Source organism: Podarcis tiliguerta (genome assembly GCF_965153285.1).
Source record: "Podarcis tiliguerta genome assembly, chromosome: 7".
Classification (NCBI taxonomy): domain Eukaryota; kingdom Metazoa; phylum Chordata; class Lepidosauria; order Squamata; family Lacertidae; genus Podarcis; species Podarcis tiliguerta.
Genome location: NC_139540.1, coordinates 55,612,144 through 55,634,977, shown reverse-complemented (window position 1 = coordinate 55,634,977; position 22,834 = coordinate 55,612,144). Strand labels below are relative to the sequence as shown.

The following is a 22,834-nucleotide window of genomic DNA, read 5'->3' as shown; positions in this document are numbered from 1 at the left end:
TGGTGCCTCAGAGTCTGATGATACCTCTCTCTTATGTGTGGGTGTTGCCAGTTTGATTACATAAGGATTGGCCCTTACCCCCCCCCAAATACTGCTAACAGAGGAATGAAGGACTATGTAGAGGTACATTTACACAGGTCTCTATAGGCCTTTGCTTTTTTCTGGGGGGTACGCATACCCCTAAACATTTTGTGAATCTAAGTTTGGCCTTATTGATTGGCAGTATTTCAATATGAGGAGGAAAATGAGTGTACCCCTAAACATTTTTTTAAAGAAAAAAAAGCACTGGGCCTTTGAAGCTGGACTCTTCTTCACCATTTAGATCATGCATAGCCAATGTAGAACCCCACAGATTTTGCTGGATTCCACCTCTCAGCAGCCCCAGACTGCATGGCCAATAGTCAGGGAAGATGGGAACTGGCGTACAACAACATCAGAAAGGCACCATGTTGGCTTCCTCCAATCAGATAATTGGTGGCCAGGATTTTCCCATCATTCCATGAATGTAGAGATGACAGTATAGAAATGGAGCATGCTTAGTTTCTACCATTTCTGCATTTTTCTCATAATTTTGTGGGACCCAGTGCTCCATAAAACACAGTGTTGGCTTTTACTTGTGCCTGACTTTTTGAAAACTTGGGTTCCATTTCAGGTGGTGCTAACTTACAGTAAAATGCTTAATTTCTGTGAATCCTGGGATGGAAGCTAAACTTGCCATCCTTGAATGTATTTCATGAAAAAGTAATTATTTGGCTTCCTCTCTTAACAACGGTCCTTAATGTATGGAATTATGTCAACACAACATCTGACTATATGTGTAGGACACTGATCCTTCTTGGAGCTGAATGCCCTTGGTTTCCATTGAATTCGGAATAAATTGTAAGTTCCTTCCCAGAGAATAAAATGCCCGCTGCTTTTTACAATATTGAATACATGGCCAACTCTCAAACAAATAATAAAAATGACAGCAATGGAGCAGATGAACATTTGTGCCAATAACGTGAAAGAATTATGCCTAGTGGGCTATATATTTTTATTTAATACAAGTCGCTTGGGTCATTTACAATGTCTGTCTATAGTTTTCTCCTTCCCTTTCTTTTCCTGAGGTATTATGCCTAGTCTTATCAAGGAAAAAACTGACAAATAAATGACATGAGCTGTAACGTTATAATATGAGGGACTTTGACTGTACTCTAACAGAGGCATAATGATGCAAAACAAGGCAGATAAGAGAGTCATAATGGTAGCCAACCAGTAGACTCTTCGGGGGGAAACCCCAACAAAATGCAACCCAACTTTATTTTAAGTAGTCCTATTCAGGTCCTCTTATTATAAGCTGGTATTATTTCCTGTGCTACAGCTCAATGTGCTCCCACATCGTTAATGATGTGTGAGAAGTCATCCTGCTCCTCTGGGCTGATTCACGCTTGCGTTTACATCAATTGGTATCCTGTAACTTGAAGACTTGCTGCCGAAGGTGTGAGCTGCCTCTGTTGAAAAGGACTTGTGGTTGAGGCAATGCATGATGCAAGCCCTGTCTACGCCTGAGGTGTTCGATTTATTTTAAACATGCAAATCACCTCAGCGAGTAAGGGATATGCGACTCTGAACTCCTCCCAAGGGACCTTGTGCTGTGTGTGAGAGAGAGTCTGCAAAAGGCAGCACCCCTTTTAACTTGTTAGCTTTCTCACAGCCTGTGGAACAATGTGGGGACAGATGAAAGTTCTTCTGAGAACAAGCTTAGAAGTCATCATCATCATTATTTATTAAATTTCCATACTGCCCTTCATCCAAGGATCACAGGGCAGGTCACAGGATCTGGGTTGGTTCAGGGTCCTCATCAATAAAACTGGAATTATACTCTAGTGATGTTGTGAGGGTGAAATAAGTCTTTGTTGCTCACACCTTTACTTTAAAGAGGGTTATTAAAAAAGTGGGCACACTGCTTTGCTATATAACAGAAGGTCTGAGTTAAATCTGCCTATCATCAAAAGAGTTTTGATTTGTCTATGTATTATTTCAATCTTTCCTTGGCCCCCAATGATGCTTTGCAGAACTCAGTCTGAATGGATGGATGTCAAAGGTAGGAGGGACCCACTAAATTTGCATTTAAATTTAGACAGATTATGTTTGTGTATACTATATAGACTTTCCCCCAGCAGCCAACTAGTAAAAGCTTTGAGTTTCTAGAATAGGTCACATTATCTTTGTATCATACCATTATCAAACAAAGATATTTGTCTCAGATTTGAAATGATCTATTGGCCTAGCTGCATCCTTTTGCACCGATACTCATTCCTGGTCAAACGGACCTCACTTTTCTCGGCCCATTCTGTCCCCCTCGCCCCCCCCCATTTATATTTTCTCCTATATACTCCTCTTTGCCTTCTCGTTTTGGCCACTGAATATATATAGATATATTTAGAGCTGTCTTCCTCACAACATCCACATGCTACACTCCTATTCCTTCCTTTGGCATGTAGCTTTCTCAGATTCCCTAAACCCCTCCTGCTCCTTTCACCCCTCTTTTTAGACCCCACCTCTGCTTGCCTTGAGCTCCTTAAAAATTAAGCATCTCAACCAATGGCAAACACACCCCTCTGTGGCATTAAGGGTAACTCAAACCAGCAGAGATGTTGGAGATCTGTGATTGAGTCTGATATCCCCTTAATGCTTTACTTTTTTTTGTAATAAAAGGAACTCTCCCTCCATTCCAGTCAGGAATGCTATGCTGTGAGGAGGACAGCTGAGCCCCCTTCCCCTGTGCCATCTACCTCCCCCCCCAAAACCCCCCCACTTTTCTTTCACTATCTCCTATGTGCTCTCTTTAAAAAATAAAATATCCATGCCAGTTTCTTCTAATGGGGTGAACAGTAGTTTCAGTGGTAGGGCCAGGGAAAATATTAACTCCTGCTCGCCCTGCAGGGTCCTGGTGCTGATGTAACTCCTCTGTGCCCTGGTGGCTACAACAAAATCCCTAAATGGATTGCAGCATGGATTTATATTGCCAGGATTTCCGCTCGCTACTGATTAAAACACAGCAATCTTCTTTCATGTAAGAAAGGTGTAAATAGGAATATTACATAACCACAAAGGAAGAAGGGTGTTGTTAGGAACTCTGTCGTGGATGGAAAGGCAATTCAGAAACTAGCAATATTTCCCTGAGGCAACAAACAACAGATCCAGCCACAGAATAATAGAAATGCAAAACAATTAGCCAACAACAACAAAAAGGCTTATAGAGCAGTGGAAAATGTAACCATACATTCCATGAAGGAACCGGATCTTGAGTTACCTCAGGTATTCTGGATGTGTCTAAATCATAAATTATTTTTATCTCTTTCATCATAATAAGCCACTGCCACAGGGCATACTATTTTTGGAGCAAGAGAATAGGCCGGTGAAACACACAAGTGACAACAAGTAGCAGGTTTTAACAAAACATGATCCTCCCATATGTGAATAGGGTTTTGGCAGTGATGTTTGACAGCCATTAGAGGGGAATAATTTTCCTACCTGAGATAGCCTTTCCTTTTCCTTTTGTTTGCTAGCTTGAAAAATCCAAATTGTAAATGGAAAACGGACTTGCTTGGTAAATGTACTTTGCTGATGATATTCCAGATGAAGTGCAAAGCTTTTCTTTTTGTCAGTAAGCTTTGAGGGTGCAAATTATTATAGTCACCTGCTGCATTGCCAGCCACAGAACCATTGACTCAGAGTTGGACCAGGAGGATCATCTAGTCCAACTCCCTGCAGGAATCTTTTCACCTAACGTGTGGCTCAAACCCACAACCCTGAGATTAAGAGTCTCATGCTTTATCAACTTAGCTATGGTTTTTAAATATATCCTGGCTATTACCAGCATTGGCCTGCACACTTGGGTGGAGCTGTGGAGCCATCTCCCTGACACCGTCATTGCTGCAGCAGAGCAGTGAGGTCAGGTCTGCATGAGCCCATTGGAGGAGTTAATCCAGTGCTCCTGCAGGCATGCCCCATGCAGACCTGACCTTGTAGCCCCCATGCCCTGTCCATACCAGGTAAGTTGCAGCAATGTTGGTGTTGAGAGGGTGGCTCTGCCCTATCACACAGACTACTTACTACCATTTACAGTCATGCCTTGGTTGTCGAATGCTTTGGTCTGCATACGTTTTGGCTCCTGAATGCCGAAAACCCGGAAGTAAGTGCTCCAGTTTTCAAAGGTTCTTTGGAAGCAGAATGTCCGATGTGGCTTCCACAGCTTCCAACTGAGTGCAGGAAGCTCCTGCAGCCAATCGGAAGCCGCATCTTGGTTTTTGAATGGTTCCGGGAGTCGAACGGACTCCTGGAACGTATTAAGTTTGACAACCAAGGTACCACTGTATTAATATAACTATGTGTTCCAAAACTGTGAAATTTTGTTGTCTTGTTTTATTTTGTGGAAGCCATCTTGAACACTCTAGATGAGGTACAGTATAAATATTTCGAACGAACGAATGAATACTGTACATCAATAACTAAGGTTGCAAAAATTATACCATGGATATGCTTTGGAAGGTAAACCAAGGAAAATTTCAATTGCGCTTGACATCTGTGTAGAAGCTACTTGACTAGAACTCTTCCCATCCCATATCACTGTCATTCCTGGATTCATCCACTCACCCCAGGCAAATCTCATTAAGTTCAATATTTTCTGCCAAGCACAAATGAAAAGCTACAATAATTTGGATTTGTTCTGCTGCAAATGGGGTCAGACTGGCTGCTGCTGGGTGTCCGTTTCTCCTGACCACTGTGTCATCTATAAATTGTTATGTTGATCTGGTCTATAAATATTTGACAAAATAATGATAACACACAAACACACACATACAGAAGCTAAAAGTCATGCTAAAGATGTCACAGTCTTTTCTTAGAGACAGGTATCTTAGTGGGAGTTTAAAGGTACAGAAATAGCTGCCCAGCATAATGCAAGTTGCAACTGTCCCCTCACCCTTCAATTCACACATAAATATACATATACACTCAAAAAGAAGGAGGACTAAGGGAGGGAAAGCCACATTTTAACCAAAATTATGTATTTACATTCCTAATAGCACAAGTGAAGCAAAAGCTAGGCATGCATTCAAGTTTTACACAGAATTTCCATACCACAAAACAAAACAAAACAACCCACTGTAACCGTTATGTCAAATAAAACAGCCAATGCTCAAAACCTGAACTGTTAAAGGGCTGGAAGAAGAGAGGTGAGGTGGACCCCATGAATTATTGCTTCTATTTTCTAGTACTGGCTTAATAAATAATAATAGGAAGAGGAGGAAGAAGAAGAAGAAGAAGAAGAAGAAGAAGAAGAAGAAGAAGAAGAAGAAGAAGAAGAAGAAGAAGAAAAAGATTTCATTAGAATTTTGTCAACATTTGATAGCCTAAGTCATTGATGGCCAACGGACAGTTTGCAGACCCAACATGCCCTAGTAGTTCCATAGTAGTAGAAAAGGAAAAAAAGAATGCTCCGATTAGCTTTCAGTACATGTGCTTCATAACTCTAAAGCCCTTCCTGCATGGTTGAGAAACTTTCATTCCTCCAGAAAAGGCTGGCCATATCACGAGGCACATGGAGTCATGTGACTCAGGCAGCAAATGGTGGGAAGACTATGCCCTTGCCCATCTACAGCCCACAACCAGCCAGCCACTGGGGTCCTTCCTCAGAATGAGGCACTGCAGGTGTGGTTGCTCTATCATCTTGCAGTGCTGAAGATGCCATGTTAAAATACAATTTAAAATCCTCTTAAAACATAAACTGTGTTTCAAAGCTATATTTTCAAGCACCACAAAGCAGTGTGCAAGTGCTCGCTGTGAAAATAGGCCAAGCTGGTATAACCATGGCCTAAGTCATCTCTGTTTTCTTGGTTCCTTTTAAAAATTATTATCTTTAGTCCTGTTTTTCATAATAAAAGCATATAACAACAAACCAAATAAAAACATCTCAAACAGTTTTCTTGGTCCTAATTGAATGATGAAGGCTACCCCAGCATACCTACTGGTCCTGATATAGGACAGTCATGAGAGCAGAACGTAAAACAGGTTGCTTTTTTTTAGGATTGCTGGATTTTAAATAATTGACATTTTATGGTAAAAAACAAAACCAGATGGAATTAAGTGTGGCTCAAATTATGGTCAAGGACACGTCATCTCACTGCAAACATCTGGCAACAATTATAGTTCACACCAAATCTTGTCACATGACACTTAAAGACATATCACTTGTCAGCAGACATTTTGTACCCACCCACCCCCACAAACATACAGTATCTAATGATTTTACTAGGAAGGAATGACACTTTCTCCAGGCCTGTGACTGTAGCATGCAGTCTAATTTTATGGAAGTTCAAAGCTGCAATCCTAAACACACTTCCTATGAAACAAACCCCACTGAACACACTAGGACTTACTTCTGAGTAAGCATGAATAGGAATGCACTATTAAGTGCACAAGGATTCCTAAATGTTGTATAAATGTTTTCCTGATCCATGATTTCTTCAGGTAAGTTACCATCCTACTTGTGTTTGGAAACGGCACCTCACTTTCCTCCTCTGAAAATCAGCTTTGGGAGGGAGCAGTTTTCAGGAGTGAAATAATAGGTGGATGGATGCACAAACTTTATTCCACCTGCCAGTTTCTCCTTGCAACTTGCCTTCACGCACTTCTAGAGAGTTCTAGACATGCATTTGCTATCCCAGGAGAAGTGGCATCCCCAGGGTTTCAGTATATCAGAATATGTCGCTTTTGCCTCAAACCTTCTCTATCCTACACCCCAAATCCCTAATTTCTCCACATATACACTCTTACTCGTAAAGAAGTTTCCACTGAAACCACTTGAGAGTTTCATCCATGAGAACAGAAAGCTTATTCCACCGCATCAACAACTTAGTGCCATGATCAAGGGAAGCAATAGTCCGCCTTGGTCAGAGCATATCTGGCACCACAATTTAAGGAGGATACTGACAAGATGGAACATAGAGGGCAACCAAGATGATTAAGGGTCTGAAACCAAGCCTTATGAGCAGTGTTCGAAACTCCCATTGTTCAAGGCACATTTTGTGACAGGGAATTTCATTAGTGCGAGCAGTAATGTGCCTAAGATTTCAGATTAAAATTGCAGTGGAAGGAAAGGAGCAGCTTTTTCTGCCTCCCTACTTCCAGCTACCCTTTGGAGAAGAGACCCTCTTAAGAATATTGGGGATGGGGGGTGGGAAGGGGAAAGACTAGACCATGTGAAAAATGAACATAATATTTTAGCTGCAGTTCATTCATTTCCAGCTCTGTATTCTTGTTATAAAAAAGTGTTCCTCGACATTCTACCCATAACCTAGGTTTGAGGTGCCATTTAACTCCTAGCTTTCACATCGCAGTTTCTAACACTGCTTAGGAGGAACAGTTGAGAAAATTGGGCAAGATTATCTGGTAAAGAGGAGACTGAGAGGAGATATCATAGCCATCTTCAAATATTGAACAGGCTGTCACATGGAGAGTGGAGCAAGCTTGTCTTCTCCTGCTCCAGGGTCTAGGATCCCCCAAAAAATAACTTCAAGAAATGAGATTCCAACATCAGGAATAATTGTCCGACAGTAAGAGCTGTTCAACAGTGAAGCAGACTCCAATGAGAGGTGGTGGACTCTCCTTCCTTGGAGGTCTTTAATTAGAGGTTGAATAGCCATCTGTCATGTATGATCTTGTTGAGATTCCTAGATGACCCTCAGGGGTCCTTCAAACTCTACAATTCTATGATTTTATTAAAAAAAATAAGTGTAAGGTGGCACCTACAGTTTGTATAGGAGTATAGGATGCTTCAATGTGAAAATGGCATGAGTAATTCTCTCTTCTTGTCTGCTTCTGAATAATCAATATGCCAGCAGACACTCTCATCCTGATATAAACTGTTGTGATAGCAGAATTTAAATCATAAACATTTCTTAGAATTGCACAATGTTTAAATAATTCAAACATGTTGTGGTTGAAATAAAACCAGATGGCTTTATCTGGGTATAAACTCCCCTGAATGCCTCATAATGAATAGTTCACAAAATATCAGCCTTTAAAATGCATTAAACTTTGATTTATTTTTTGTTAATGGCTGTTACTATGGTCTTCTTATGGCCTCTACACTTACTCAAACCACCCTTTTAACCTGGTACTTAAGGCTGTAGATTTCAGATTATTCCAGTCCTTATAGTTACTGCTGCTCATACTTGTAATTACATAAAATCAATTAGAGAGCGTACATGTCTAGTCCGTTGATTTGATTTGATAGTAACTAATGCTCCAGCAATGTGTAATTATAAGAAACCTAATGACCTCTCTCTACCGAATGAAACTATCATTACATCTAATATTCTTTGATGAATTGCTCATTATGTACAATGTTGAGAAATATTCTGTAATGACTAATACTTTTTTAATCAGTACCAGAATACAGTCTTATTTGTGTTCACAACCAGCTGATGCTTAGAATTATCCTGCCTCACTGATGACCCAGGTACTGTTAAATACAAATGTCCCAATTAAACATTTGCTTGTAATCTGGAGAGACAGATCCATGCATTTTTTTAAAATAGCAAAAAGCAGAAACAGTGGCGTGGGTGTGTATTCTGATATCTCACACAACAAGCCATGATAACTACTATCTCCCACCAAGAAATAAACTAACCAGTTAGCTGAATGATATGAATTTTGTCTGGGACTCACAACTTTCCGCCCCACAGAAAGCCACATACAGTGCACTGTAAATAATGATGGTGACAGGAGTTCATTGCTACTTGGCTGAGGAAAGATTAATGTGTGGTGGGAAAAGGAGGAACGTGTGCACGAAGTGTACAGAAAAGCTGAGATAGGCTCTACAATCCCTCGCTATAGGCAAGGGAAAGCATCCCCCCTCTGAATTTTGCGAATACATACCTGTTTTCTTGGGAGAAACCATCTTCTGCTCAAACTGTGGAGAGTTTATAGATTAGCTTCCCAGCCTGAGAACCACATGTGAATACCCAAGTCCAGGCTCTCAAAGTGATCTGGTGGAGAAGACTAGGCAGAATGCCTTGAAAGTGAGAGCTGTAGAGCTTCCATTTTTCACTAGAACTACTTAAACACTTTGCATGTACTACTTGGTTCTCCTCTCAGAAAGAGATGCTACTCCCAGGACTAGCAGTTAGGTGAATCTAGGGCAGGGATAGTCAATGTGGCACCCTCCAGATGTTCTGAGACTACGACTTCCATCAGGCCCAGACTTCGGGGCCAATGGCCTGGGGTGATGGGAGTTGTAGTCCAACATCATCTACAGGGCATCACGCTAACTACCCCTGATCTAGGGGTAGTGGTCAATATGGTCCAACCAATAGCCCCCAATCAGATTATTCCTTTCTCCTCTACCTTGGCAGGTGAGCGAGCCCAATTGTCAGAATTTTCACTGTGGGAAACATGGAAGAATATTCTTTTTTTTTTTTTTAGGGCCCACTGGAATGACTCAGAACATTCTGCATTGTACTTTCAAAGCAATCAATAGCAATCTGCCCGTACGATCACTTTCTGTTTTCTCTTAAATTTCCTGAGAAAACACCTCACCATATCGGTATTTGGAAAGTTACGATGTGTCATCCTGGCTTGGGTTGTGATTCTGCAGTACATAAGAAAAAAAGATTCTCTGAAATTTAGCTGTGCTCTTCATTCAGTTGCTCAGCAGTTTAAATAATAAAAGAACTGTAATAATCCTGAGCATTCAGCAGCACATTTTGCACACAAAACCTGTAGCAGACAAAACAGGCCTCCTGTATTAAAGCTGCAATGCTGATTTCCTTTGGTATCTGAAAGCAAAACCACTTGCAACCTGCATATGCAGGAGTCAAGGGATTGCCTCCAACCAAGTTTTACTCAGAACAGAGACACTGAAATTAATGGGCCTAGGTTAGTCATGTTCATTGTTTTCAATGGGTCTTCTCTGCGAAGGAGTAGCATTGGCTACACAGCACATGGTCTACTTTATTGGTACACACTGGAGGCCTTATGTGTCTAGGATCTCTAAGTGAGCAATATAAATGGGGATATTCTTCAGTCCTTACGCAACTCTAAACTGATACCAAAATTTTACTGATTGCTTGAGCATGCACAGATCTATTCGCCCCATTAAACATGGCTGAAAGCTCTCCTGTGCCTTCTGTATGTTGTATTGTTTATTCTGCAATAAGCTTGCCCTGCACTGGCTTTCTGAAGCACAGGGCATTAGTAAACTGACCACAGCAGTTATAGTTGTACCTTGGTTGATGGATACCTTAGCAGTCGAACGTTTTGGCTCCCGAATGCCACATTCCAGTTTGTGAACATTCTTTGGAACCCGAACATCTGACGGGGCTTTGGCAGCTTCCAGTACAGAAGCCGTACCTTGGAAGTCGAACGTTTTGGAAATCAAAAGGACTTCTGGAATGGCTTCCATTCGGCTTCCAAGGTACGACTGTATTTAAAACAAACTTTGGATAGTTTAAGCCACAATCAATCTGCTTGCACTTTTTGAACTGCAATTTACAGCACAACCCCGGATATGCCCACTCAGAAGTTCAATGGAGGTTAATCTCTACTTTCAGGTAAATGGGTGCAGGACCACAGTCTTAAACTCATTCAGCAGCATTTAACTATAGAAAACTATTGAAGGGAAGCACTACACTGGTGTCTTATACGCATGAATGCATGAATGTGCCCTAGAGAAAAGCTGACATCCATAGTACAAAAACCCATGACTATGTACACATACATGCATGCATGTTTGTTTTCATTTGCAGAGAAAAATACAAGACAAATTGAACCCCCTAAGAGAGTAGAATGTTCAACCTGAATAGGCCCAGATTTTATTAATATTCATTGGAAATTCTTTGGAGTACGTTCGTTGCAGATTGAAAAATTTAATTTTGAACACAAAAAGTGCCAAGTTTTCTGTTGGAGAGATGTTGGAGTGTGTGTCTGTTTTCTTAGGTTTCTGGTTCTTCAGCGTACATCAGCTACACATTTTCAAGGCTTCTCCATAACCATGAAGGCTCTAGTCGTGTTGTGGCTCTTTGCAGCTCCATATACGCATGGGGGAGGGGGAAGTAGGTGCACAGCTCAAAGCATCACTGAACAGCTGAACAGGCAGCCCTGTTTTAAATTTTAAAAGGATGACTTCCATGTAGCACAATTTGTAGCAGCCTCTCTAGCAGGTCTCCCCTGTACATGAGCCCGGGTTTGTAGTCTTGAAGAAAGCGATTAAAGGCAGGAGTACTTGAAAATGATAGGGGCCCTAGACAAGTTGCCCCTTTTATATTTCATGGCTAATCTGGCCCTGCCTAAAAACACTTAACAGGATTTATTTAAAAGCTCTGAGTAAACGTTGTGCATCCTGAGTTTTTTCTTTGGACAGGTAGAAGTAGGAGCCTCTCCCACCTCACCACACCTTTTCTAAAGCAGCATTGCACAAATGATTATCTTGGGTAGCTTCCGTCTACACACATTTCTGAAATACTTTCATTCCAACCTGTTTTGGAAGGAAGTTTTAAGAAGAATGGAAACCTGGCATTGAACTCAACTGGGAAGAAGTGGTTTCCACTTCAGTGAGAAAGGGAAAATGCTTATAAAAAGAACACAGAACGTTACAGCTAAGCATGGAGATGGAAGATAAGAAAAGTTGAGAGAGAAAGAAACTCAGACAATTACCTGTTTTTGAGTGGAGGCTGAGTCACTTTCGCTTGCCTTTCTCCTATCAAACCATGTAAATATTTTTAACAGGCAGATGGACATTTTAAATCATTCTTTAAAAAATGTGGACTGCCCTGATTTTTTTCTTAAACCTAATGGGTGGGAGTTTTGCCGGCCGAAATTTGGACAAATCGTAGTTCTGGATTGCGGAAGAGAAGATACCAACCTTCTCCCACAAGACTTTAACCTCCCGTTTGCCACAGAACTTAATCTATGCAGGGACTTCTCCTCCTGCCAAAAGGAAATAACTTTCCTGCACAGGGCATCTGGGAATACCAGAAAAAAATCTTAAATCCATAAAGTAATTGTAGTGTAGTTTTACTGAGTTGTTCAGTTCAGTTCGGGATTTTATTACAATGTCAACAAATGTTTAATTTGTTTTAAAGTTTAGGTTCTTTAAATCTGAGTGATATATGGTAGTTTACAGCTTGCTGGCAACTGCTACTGTGGAGGAAAAAATGAAAGTGCATATAAAGGCAGTTCTACGTTTTGACATTATAAAGCAGGGAGCAGAGCCAAAAGCAGCAACTAGCACAGCTTTCCCAGTGCTGGCCAGCTTTAGGGACTGCTCGCTTATTGACATCAGTCGCTGTGGGATACATTTCTCTGCTCTTAACCAATCTCATCTGGAGAGCATAATTAAAAAAGAAACGTCTTAATATGTAATTTCTCTCCCCCAAACATTTACAGATGTTAACTAGGGAGTCAGTCCACAAAACAGCACTACTCTGTCACACAGTGTCCATTAATTTCGGGAGACTGGGGGCAAGCTTAGGCAAGCAATGTGGAGTTAGTTTGTGTGTGTGTGTGTGTGTGTGTGTGTGTGTGAATTGTGCTCTTCACTGCTGGTGGCTGTGGGCTGATTCCCTCTTTATCAGCCCTGAGGTGGCTTCTAGGACCTTATTTTGAAATAAGCAACTATTTAGTATATGAGAGGGGAGGTGAATCTGAAATTGATATACTATATGTATGTACAATGTCTGTTCTTTTTTAAAAAGAAAACATTGGCTACTTTAAAAAATGTACAGCCAATTGCTATATTTCCCTGTATATTTTATGTGCTTCAGCCCTCCTAAACATTGCTGGAGAAAACAGATAAGGCAGCATCCTATTCTCCTGACTTCAAACAAAGAAATAACAGAATGCCGTTTTTAGTTTCACTGAGTTTGCTCAGTCGGCCTCCTTGGCCCAATACTCCCCCCTCCCCTTCCCCCCCCCCTTCCAGGTGCTGCTAAAAGCATTTATAGAAACGCAGTGAAGAAACCTTGGAGGCGATGTACTTTTATGCGTATGTTGGGCATGAGAAAGCAATAGCATTAAACGGAGTGGCTTTATAGAAGGCCCTGTCCCTGGGGAAATTTAAGAAAAAGGGGTGGGGGGCTTTCCTCAGCTGGCTGAAAACTGTGCAAGCAGACGTCTCTGCTTGGGCTGCCTGCACACGTGTCAGTCCCACTTCTGCAATGTTAACTGAAGTGGAACTTTTTTCTCAGCGCCAAGTACTTCATGATTTACACAGCCGTATCAAATATCTCTGGAGTACCCTGCAAGAAGGTGATGGCTAAAACCTCAGTTCTGACATTTGCAGCCCAGACACAGTTGTCTGATTGAGGGCCTCTCTCTCTCTCTCTCTGGCTTTCGTTGGAGCCAGAGCCTTGAGTAAACCAGAGGAATTTCTCGATTTTTCTGAGGGCCGTGAGCGCTAAGTGTTTTCCGGTACCCGCTTCCTGCCGTATCTAAAACAACAGCAGCTGCAAGAGCCTGATAGAGAAGCATCCCAGGGCACAAATTTTCATGAATCGGGTGGGAAAGAAGAAGGGCGGGGGGGGGGAGGGTGAAAGAAGACATTTATACTGGAAGCTGATAACAGAGGCATACATACGGCATCAGATTTGTGCTTGCCGAAGATAGCCCTCTAGGCCGAGGGCAGTGAAGTTAGAAGCAAACCCAGCCTTCTGCTGTGACCATGGGAATAATAAGTTTCCATGCTGGTTAGGATAACAGAGGGAGCCACTGCGCACTGGTCCTATTGTACTGAGTATCAAACTTTGATTAGCTAATGTCTCCAAAGGACAGATAAGGAAGAAGAAGTGACTCAGACACTAAGGCTTTCATGTCCTTTCTTTACCATGACCGTGGGTGTTTGAAAAAGTACAAGCGGGGGGGGGGGGGTTGTTGCATGTTTCCAATAAGAAAACAATAAGGAAAAAGGCACAGCTGCCTGGGAGAAACATATTACAGAACTCAGAAAGATTTCAAATAAATAGCACATAGTTTCATGGAAAAATTGGAAGATTTTAAAAACAATATTATTGTTGACATTTTCTAGGCCACTGGTTTCCAGATTGTGGGGAAGAGCCCACCAGAGGTTGCTGGCAAGGACCTGGAGGAGGAGTTGTCAGGCTGATGAGGAGCTTGCTCTGCTGCTGACAGAGATGCAAAGCGACTCAAATTGCAATGTGTTTGTACCAAATACATGGCATGGCTGCCTTTGGAATACTACATACAGTACAGTGGTCTCCACCTTTTAAAAAGGATGTTGAACAGCTGGAAAAATTCAGAACAGACAATGCGCAACTAGTTTATAGAATTAGCTGCCAGAAGAGGTGGCAATTGCCAGGAGCCTAATGGCTTTAAAAGAAGACTAGAGCCAAATTCAGAGAGGATACGTCTTATCAATGTCGGCTAGTGTTCTCCAGGTTCAGGTAATACATTTAAAGCACTTTTATGGCACCTTAACATTTAGGGCTTCCACCAAAGAATCATAGGAACTATAGCTTGTTCAGAGGGCTTATTGTGGTTGGAAGCCCCTCTGGACTTCAAGTCCCATGATGCTCCACCAGGGCTCTTAGTTTCTTAGCGAGGGGATCAAAACTGAGAGAAGAGGATCTACTGTGGGTGTCTTGTCTAAGGGCTCCTCAAACCAGCACTGGAAGTCTGATAGGAACAGTAATTTGCTGATTCTTTGTTTTCTTTTTGGGGGGCTGACTCTACCCTCTGACAACTGTGGGCCTAAACAAGATGAACTCTCCCCAATAGGATCCATACAAAGGAACCTATCCAAAGACCCAGAGGGGGGAACGGCATGGGACAGAATTAGACTTCGAGAAGCAAAAAGCACACTGATTAGAACATTAAAATAGGCTTCTCTGGGCAAGTCATATATATCTGCAGTGCTGCATCACAGCCTATCCCTGATGTATCATCGCCCGTTGTCTGATACTCACTAACAAGTTTTAAAAGAAGGCTCCAGGTAGCAGCAAAGGAAGCTGGCAGTCATGCTTCACTTGTTGGAGCAGGAAACAGGATGGTAATAAGTTTCCGCTTTCATTTCTGCCCAAAGGTTTGGCCTCAGCTGGATTTATGTATATTGCAAAAAAAGGGGGGGGGGATGAAGAAAAGAAAAGAACTGCACAGTGTTGGATGCAATCCTGAGACTAAGTTGCATTTCTGTAGCTCTAATATACTGAAGCAGAAAATGGAATGAAAACCCACTCTAGAAAAACCCTGTTTTGCATTTCCACTTAAAAGTTCATCACATTCATTCAGTTTCTGGGTTTGAGCCATATTTTGCAGGAACGGCACACAAAGGAGGACATTCCCCAACCCTTAATTATTTCTCACATAGTAGAACTATAGATCTCAGAATGACAAAAGGTTAGAATATGTTTTTATGCTTCTTTATCTTATAGGCTCATTTATCTCACATATACCACTAAAGCGAATGGTTATGAGTTATGCCAGGCAGCTTTCTTTTTAAATATATATAAAAAATGTTTTAAATGCAGAACTGTGGTGATTTTGGTCTGGAGGTACTTCGTAGTCTGAAAACTCCTTGCTGCAGGTGTTTTCCCCAATTAAAGTTAAATATAGCTTTAAAAACTTGTGTGGGTGGTTATGTTCTCTGCTTTCAGTTTCTTTTGTATTACCCTGGGTTCCACGCACACCCCCATTATGAAAAAAAATGAGCATTAGGGGCATACAGCAGATAGCAATCTACAAAATGCAGCAAAATATTCATTGCTATAATATTTTGACACATATTCATTAATTAGGCTTTTCTTTAAGCATCTTCTCCAACAGTCCCTTCCAGCAATCCATTAAGCAAGCCACAAGTCTCATGTGAGCCACTTCTTGGATCTAGCCCAGGAATTTGGAAGCAGTTTATTAGTACTTCTTAAATCATTTCCATTAACTAGTCTTAAAACTCATGTTGGCATTTAATATGGGCTTTCCTATAAAGAACAGGACACCGAGGTCCTCCTCCAAGGGTCTTCTAGCGGTTCCCTTACTATGAGAAGTGATGTTACAGGGAGCCAATCAGAGAGCATTATCAGCAGTGGCACCTTACATGTGGAACACCCTTCCATCAGATGTCAAGGAGATAAAGAACAGCACAACTTTTAGACGACATCTGAAGGCAGCTCTGTAGCGGGACGTTATTAATGTTTGACACTGTGTTTTTTTTAATGTGCTTTAAGCTGCACAGAGTGGTTGGGGAAACCCAGCCAGATGGGCAGGGTAGAAATATTATCATTATTGTTATCATTACCATCTAATTATAATAAAATGTTCTGGGTCAATTCAGGCTTAGACATATATAACCATCAATGACTAACTTGCGTCCCCTACACAGTACTGCGGGAGCAATCCTAAGTATAGTATGTGTAGTTTATACCGGCTTAAAATAAGCTGGTGTAAAGTATATCAGATCCAAACTTGGTTCAGGAGCAGGGCTACTGCCAGGCTAAGCCTGGTGTAGGGAAAACAAGTCTTTCAAATAGAGTTTGATATATACCACTCTAAGTTCTGACAGCTTGCCAGGTTACATGACCATGATTGCAGCCTCAGGGTAGGAATAGCCAAGGAGAAAGGAGTGTGAAAAAATATCAGTCAAGGCCCAGGGTCAGCAGAGCCTCGGTTTCCAGTGTAGTTAGGCAAATGTCCTGCATTTCTTGTAATGTGAGGCAAATGTCCTGCATCTGATTGGCCATTGTGAGAACGGGATGCAGGACTGCACGGGTCATTGACCTGATGCTGCAGGAGGTTCTTGCTTTCTCAGGAGCTGAACCACCCTCATTTTATTCTCAGAACAACCCTGTGATATATTGGGTGCATAAATGAACCAGAGTCTCACTGGCCCCAGTTTTTAGCTCTAACCACTATATTTCACTATATCTTTGCGAATGCTATTTTTCTTTCTCTTCATTTGTAGGGGGGGGGGGAGTCAAGATCAACACAAATTCAAATATTACAACTGTTAAGAAACTTGTGAACATTTGGGAAAACTGGAGAAGCAGAAACGTAGCGGACTCCGAGTCACTGACTGCCGCTCCTTATATCCATTTCTCATAATAAGCTGACAATCTGTTCTGTGGTTGAGCTTGTAGCCAGTCTTACGTTTAAATAAAAGTGGTAACAGCTCCATGCGCCACTATATCCCTACAGACTTATCCACTTTGTGAAAGATGACTATCTGGTCTTTTTGACTTTGCGTTGAGATTCAGTTGCAATACCTACTGGTATTAGTCTTCTTATAACCCTGAGCCATCTGATGCTATTACCAAACCTCACTTCTATTATGAAAACACTTGTAAGCTTTCCTGAATTACATATAATGCTTGGGAAATCCTTCGCAGTCCATTCCCTGTGATCTCTGCATTTCTCCTGAACCTCAATTGATGTAAACTGGCGGCGGAGGTGGGGAGCTGTTGTACAAGCAATAACAGCTCTTCTGGCTTTTTGGATGAGGTGAGGATGCAGCCTAAACATACCTGTTTTCAGACAAACTTTGCAGCCGCCACACAAAGCCCTACTTTCTAGCAGTCGCTGCACCAATCTAGAGTTGGAGAGGTTTGGGGAAACTCAAAAAGACAGGGCTTTCAGGACATACTGCCAATGACCTCTTAAGCATATAAAAAGAGCCTTTCTGGGTCAGACCAAAGGCCTATCTAGTACAGTGTACTAGGTAAGACAGTGGCCAGCTAAATGCCTATGGGAAGCCCACAAGCAGGACAGGAGAGCAATGGTACTCTCCCATCTGTCATCCTCAGCAAGTGGTATTCAAAGACACACTGCCTCTAGCTCTGGAGGTATAACGCAGGCATCATGACTAGTAGTATCCTCCATGAATTTGCCTAACCAACTTTTAGAGCCATGCCAGTTGGTGGCCATCACTACATCTTGTCTGTGATGGACCTTGGAGTCTAATTCATTCATTCATTCATTCATTCATTTAGACAAAATAATAAAAATAAATAAATAAGATTAAAAATGTGCACCCCACCACCGAGACCATTCTATTATAACTATCCAACCTTCCAAAATTTCAACACCTCTTGCGAAAGTTTGACCCCTTTCCGTTTTAACAGTACAAATTCTACAGACACCTTCCATATCTCCTCAAAATCATTTCTCCTGCATATTCCCTGTCTTACCTGAATGGCACATTAATTTATGATTAATACCCCACACCTCTTTATACCATTCTTGCATTTTATATTCTGCTTGCCCCTTCCACTTCCTAGCTATAATATTTCATGCAGCTGTCAATAAATTTGTGAGCAAGTCCTTCAGAGCCTGTGAACCTTCCACCCCATTGTAAATTGATAATAATGCTACCTCTGGACTTTTGGTCAGCTTTAACCCAGTGATTTCTGTTGTGTTCTTAAACACCCTTTGGAGTCTCAAATTTTAGTGGTGCCCCTCTACCTTTTGTACTCCATTCTGAATCATAGTTGCAGCCACACATGCCAACTCTAGGGGGCCGGAGGCATTTTGGCATCTTCAATATTTGCTTTAATGGGCCTGGCCCCTCTCAATCTTCTGGTGACCACACGCACACCACAGGTCCAGTGGCCAGTTCCTCCAGAACACTCAGCCTCCTGCATCGTGCAACACATCCCAGCCCCCAGTCCCCATCTTGGGGGCAACCCAGCACCTCTGGTTGCAGTGTCCCAGCAATGCCTCTGAGGCTCCGCGCCCAGTGCAACTGAACTAGCCGTGCTCCCCTAAATCCACCTCTGATCTTGTGGCAGCAAATAACATGGCTCAACTGTGCATTGTGCAAGTACTTCCTTTTTTCTATCCAGAATCTCCCAGTATTCAGCTTCATCTGATGACTTAGGGCAGGCATGTCCAAAGTCCGTTTTGGGGGCCTGTCCCCTGTGTGGCAGTTCAACAACTTCAATCCTAAAAAAAGATCAACAAGTTTGGTCGGCCCTCACGCATGCTCACTTCATCAAAACATGGCCCTCTTTCAAAAAAGTTAGACACCCCTGACTTAGGACTTTAATGTTATGAAAGAGGAGGGGGGATGTCTCTCTAACCTGCATACATCTTTCCTGTGCCTCCCCTTACTCACATTCTCCTCTCTCCCCCACCCAATGACCCTGCCCCCCAAATATTGCATCCTTTGCTGGTAGGTTTGTTGCACGAGCCCCTTGATCGCTTTGATTGCCCTTTCCTGAATCTTTTCTAGCCCTACAACATCCTTTTTTGAGGGATGGTAACTGGAACTGTACATAGTTCTCCCAGGGTGGATGCACCATAGATTTGTATAACAGCGTCGTGATAATGGCAGTCTTATTTAGCAAACATAACAATGGAGACGGGAGCAGAGCTGTACTGAACTGCAGGCTGAATCTCCTTCCCATCCCAGACCTCTTCCTGAGGATCTCACAGTACTGAGAGAATCTGCTGAGTGCTTCAGGAAAGCACTATCATGGGAGGGATCATAGCTCAGTGGTAGAGCACATGATTTGCAAGCTGACGGTTCCAAATTCAACCCCTGAAATCTCAAGTTTTACAAAGATCAAATAAAACGGTCTCTTCCTGGGACCCTAGAAAACTGCTTAAAATCAGAGGATGCAATATGGGATGGAGTAGGGGTGGGTGAATTTGCCAATTTCACTTCCTCTCAGTTTCTCATTTTTCCAATCTTAAATTTAATTCTTCATATTTCCACGTGAGTTTGAGGTTTTGCCCTTTTTTGTTTTTTAAGATCCTCATGAAAAATTTCATTTGAATTTATCCTAATATATATGCAAACACTTTTGCAAGCTATTTCCCCATACAGTGGTACCTCAGGTTACATACGCTTCAGGTTACATACGCTTCAGGTTACATATGCTTCAGGTTACAGACTCCGCTAACCCAGAAATAGTGCTTCAGGTTAAGAACTTTGCTTCAGGATGAGAACAGAAATCGTGCTCCAGCGGCGTGGCGACAGCAGGAGGCCCCATTAGCTAAAGTGGTGCTTCAGGTTAAGAACAGTTTCAGGTTAAGTACGGACCTCTGGAACGAATTAAGTACTTAACCTGAGGTACCACTGCATATATATTAATATACTACTAGGTAGAGGAACTGAATTACAAAATTCAGAGAAGTTCAAATTTCAAATATTAGCTGAATTTTGGTCCTTCTAATGTTTTGAAAAGTGCAAATCAGGGAGGCTTGCTTTTAAATGAAAACTGAATCAAAATTCTTCCCTGTCCCTAGTATAAGCTCCAGCAGATAATGTTTATTTTGATGTGCCGGAAAATCCTAAAAATGCCATGGAAATAAAGAGGACTGTTGCACTGTAATGAGCACTAATAGTCTCCAGGACACATTTCGTTGTTAACAATGCTTTTTATATCATTATTAATAATCAACCTTCATATGGTATATTGAACACACTAAAGTGATTCATACGCATTATCATTTGAAATGTGATACAAGCTCCCTTCAGGTCAAGTGAACACATTTCAAATCAATAGAGTGTTGGCTACAATAGTTTTTCAAGATTACGAAGATTGATAGTCTGCAACAGTTCTTAATACATAGTCCAGACACTGTAAAGTGAGAACGATGTCAAGCATGCAGTGTAGTCTAAGATTAGGTTATGGAACAGCACAAAGCTTAAACTCATATTAATTAACAACGGTAGAGAAATTAAACGTATGTTTCTGAGCACATTTTAAAGTGTTGGTGCTGACCTTTAAAGCCCTAAAGGGCCTTGGTCCAGTATACCTGAAGGAGCATCTCCTATCTTTCCTTCCACTCAGTGCAGTGCCCAGTCAGGATGTCCTGATCTGTTCTTCATAAAACAGTATGCCACTAGGACTACTTTCCCTCGCTACATTTGCAAAACTTAGGCAATAGTCAGGAAGGGCCAAAATCCTGATGAAAGAGACAACTGGCCCCACCTTGGCTTTAGGCCTAATTTTGAAAGAAAGAAAAATTCTCCAGAAGCATTTTTTTGCAAAGACAGGCCAGGTCATTAGAGTAACAAGAGTTTAAGCAGCTCCCACAGTGGCTGTGGATTGATCTGCCAACACTGCACAGCTCTCGGGTGACGCTCCCCAGAAATATTTCGAGCTAATATCATATTCCAGTGATGAATGCGAGCATCTGAACAATGCTTTCTCGGGACAGAAGGCTCTGCTTCTGCACAATGTAAATTTTCTTTGGCACCAGCCCAGGCTTATAAGCAAACAAACGTTACTATAACTTATGCACAGCAGGGCCTTATCCACCGAGCAAAATTGCAGTTATTTTTTTAAAAAATCCTTCCTATTTGGAATGTTGTCGTGGAAGGAAACGAGTGGCTTGAAATGTGGAAGTGACTCTCGTTGGTCTTTCCATTTGTTTGCACAAGACAAATTTGGGCTAAAAAACAGAGCTGGCACTTAATGTCATGAGGTTGAGCACATTTGCTTAATTAAAATGTTTAGTGCAAAAGGAACAGGATTCTACAGGGCTGCAAGTCGCAGCGCACTTGCTCCTATCTTTCTCTACTAACATATTACCATGTGTGGTGTGCTGAACTTAGCCCTTATCCCGTAAGAACACCTGCCCCAGCATCCTCCTGAAGTTACACATTGCAAGAGACAATTACTAATGGCAGACAAGCAACACTTAGGACCAGTTTGTCCATCGCCAAAAGTCTTCACATTGTGGAACTTTGCAGGCCGTAGTTTGAAAACCATTGCCTTAGAGTTGATGTCAAAGAGAGCCTTTTCTAACTTAGCATATTCACCTTTTATTTCTAAGCCTTCTTCTCAGGTGCTTCCTCTATCCATCGACACTCATTATCCAGTCTACTGAGCAGGTACAAATCCTTGGCATTATCTTAGATGCTCCTTTGCTCCCCACATTGAATGCTATCAATTTATGTAACTTCTTTCTGTATAACATTGTGAAAAACTCCTCCTCCTGCTCTCTCTCTCTCTCCAGTTAAAACTCTGGTTCATCTCTCTGGATGGGATGGAGATGGGCAAATTATATTCTGACCAGCTAAACCAAAGGAATATACAAAACATGTTATATAACATATGACCATAAAATTTAATGAAAATTGGAATGCCATTGATATAGCACCATACACCCCCCAAGGGAGACCCAGGAGAACTGAGAGATTGGAAGTAACTTCACCACCTTGGGGACACCTCAAGGTGTAGGGGAGAGAGGGAGAGAGACATAGAGAACCTTCACAAAGCCGGTAGCTGAAGCAAAAAAGGAAATCTTAATATTGTGACCTGACCCATTGTGGTTTCATTTAATGGTCCACCACTCAAATGTAGACATTTAGATACATTAAAGGTTTGACCCTGATGAATTATTTGAGTTCTATATTTTCCTCTCCTACCCATCGCGTCTAACCTTCATCTCCAATGTTAGCGACCCAGCATGTTTCAACACAGTAGTATGTACGCTTTCAATCATCATTATAAATGAGGAGGGGTCCTCAACCCAGGCGCTCAGCCAGATTTACTAAAACTTTCCACGAGGAAAGCCTTTTGTTTTCCCCTCCAGAGCTGCTAGACTAGGCCAGGAGAGAGGAAGAGAGGGAGGGGAAGAGAGGAGAGGGAGGGCATTATGGGGAGCTTGAAATCCACTCTGGTGTGTTGACAGTATTACTGGGCTTTGCAGAGTACCTGCATGTTGTTCTAATGACATCTGGACTACTGGAAATCAGTGAGCACACTCAGAAGTTTTTAAAAGGCATAATTGTGGCAGCAGCAGACTAAACTTAATGCCTCGAGAGCCAATCACTTTAATCACAAAGCTGAGGTGCATGAAAAAGGATACATTTCAACGCAAGAATAATTCT

At 41.8% G+C, this 22,834-nt stretch overlaps 1 protein-coding gene across 4 annotated transcripts in view; it reads right to left on the bottom strand.

The window, feature by feature from the left end:
- NFATC1 (nuclear factor of activated T cells 1) overlaps window positions 1–22,834 on the bottom strand; it is a 123,669-nt gene that overhangs the window by 8,138 nt on the left and 92,697 nt on the right. The gene's annotated exons all lie outside the window — the stretch shown is intronic.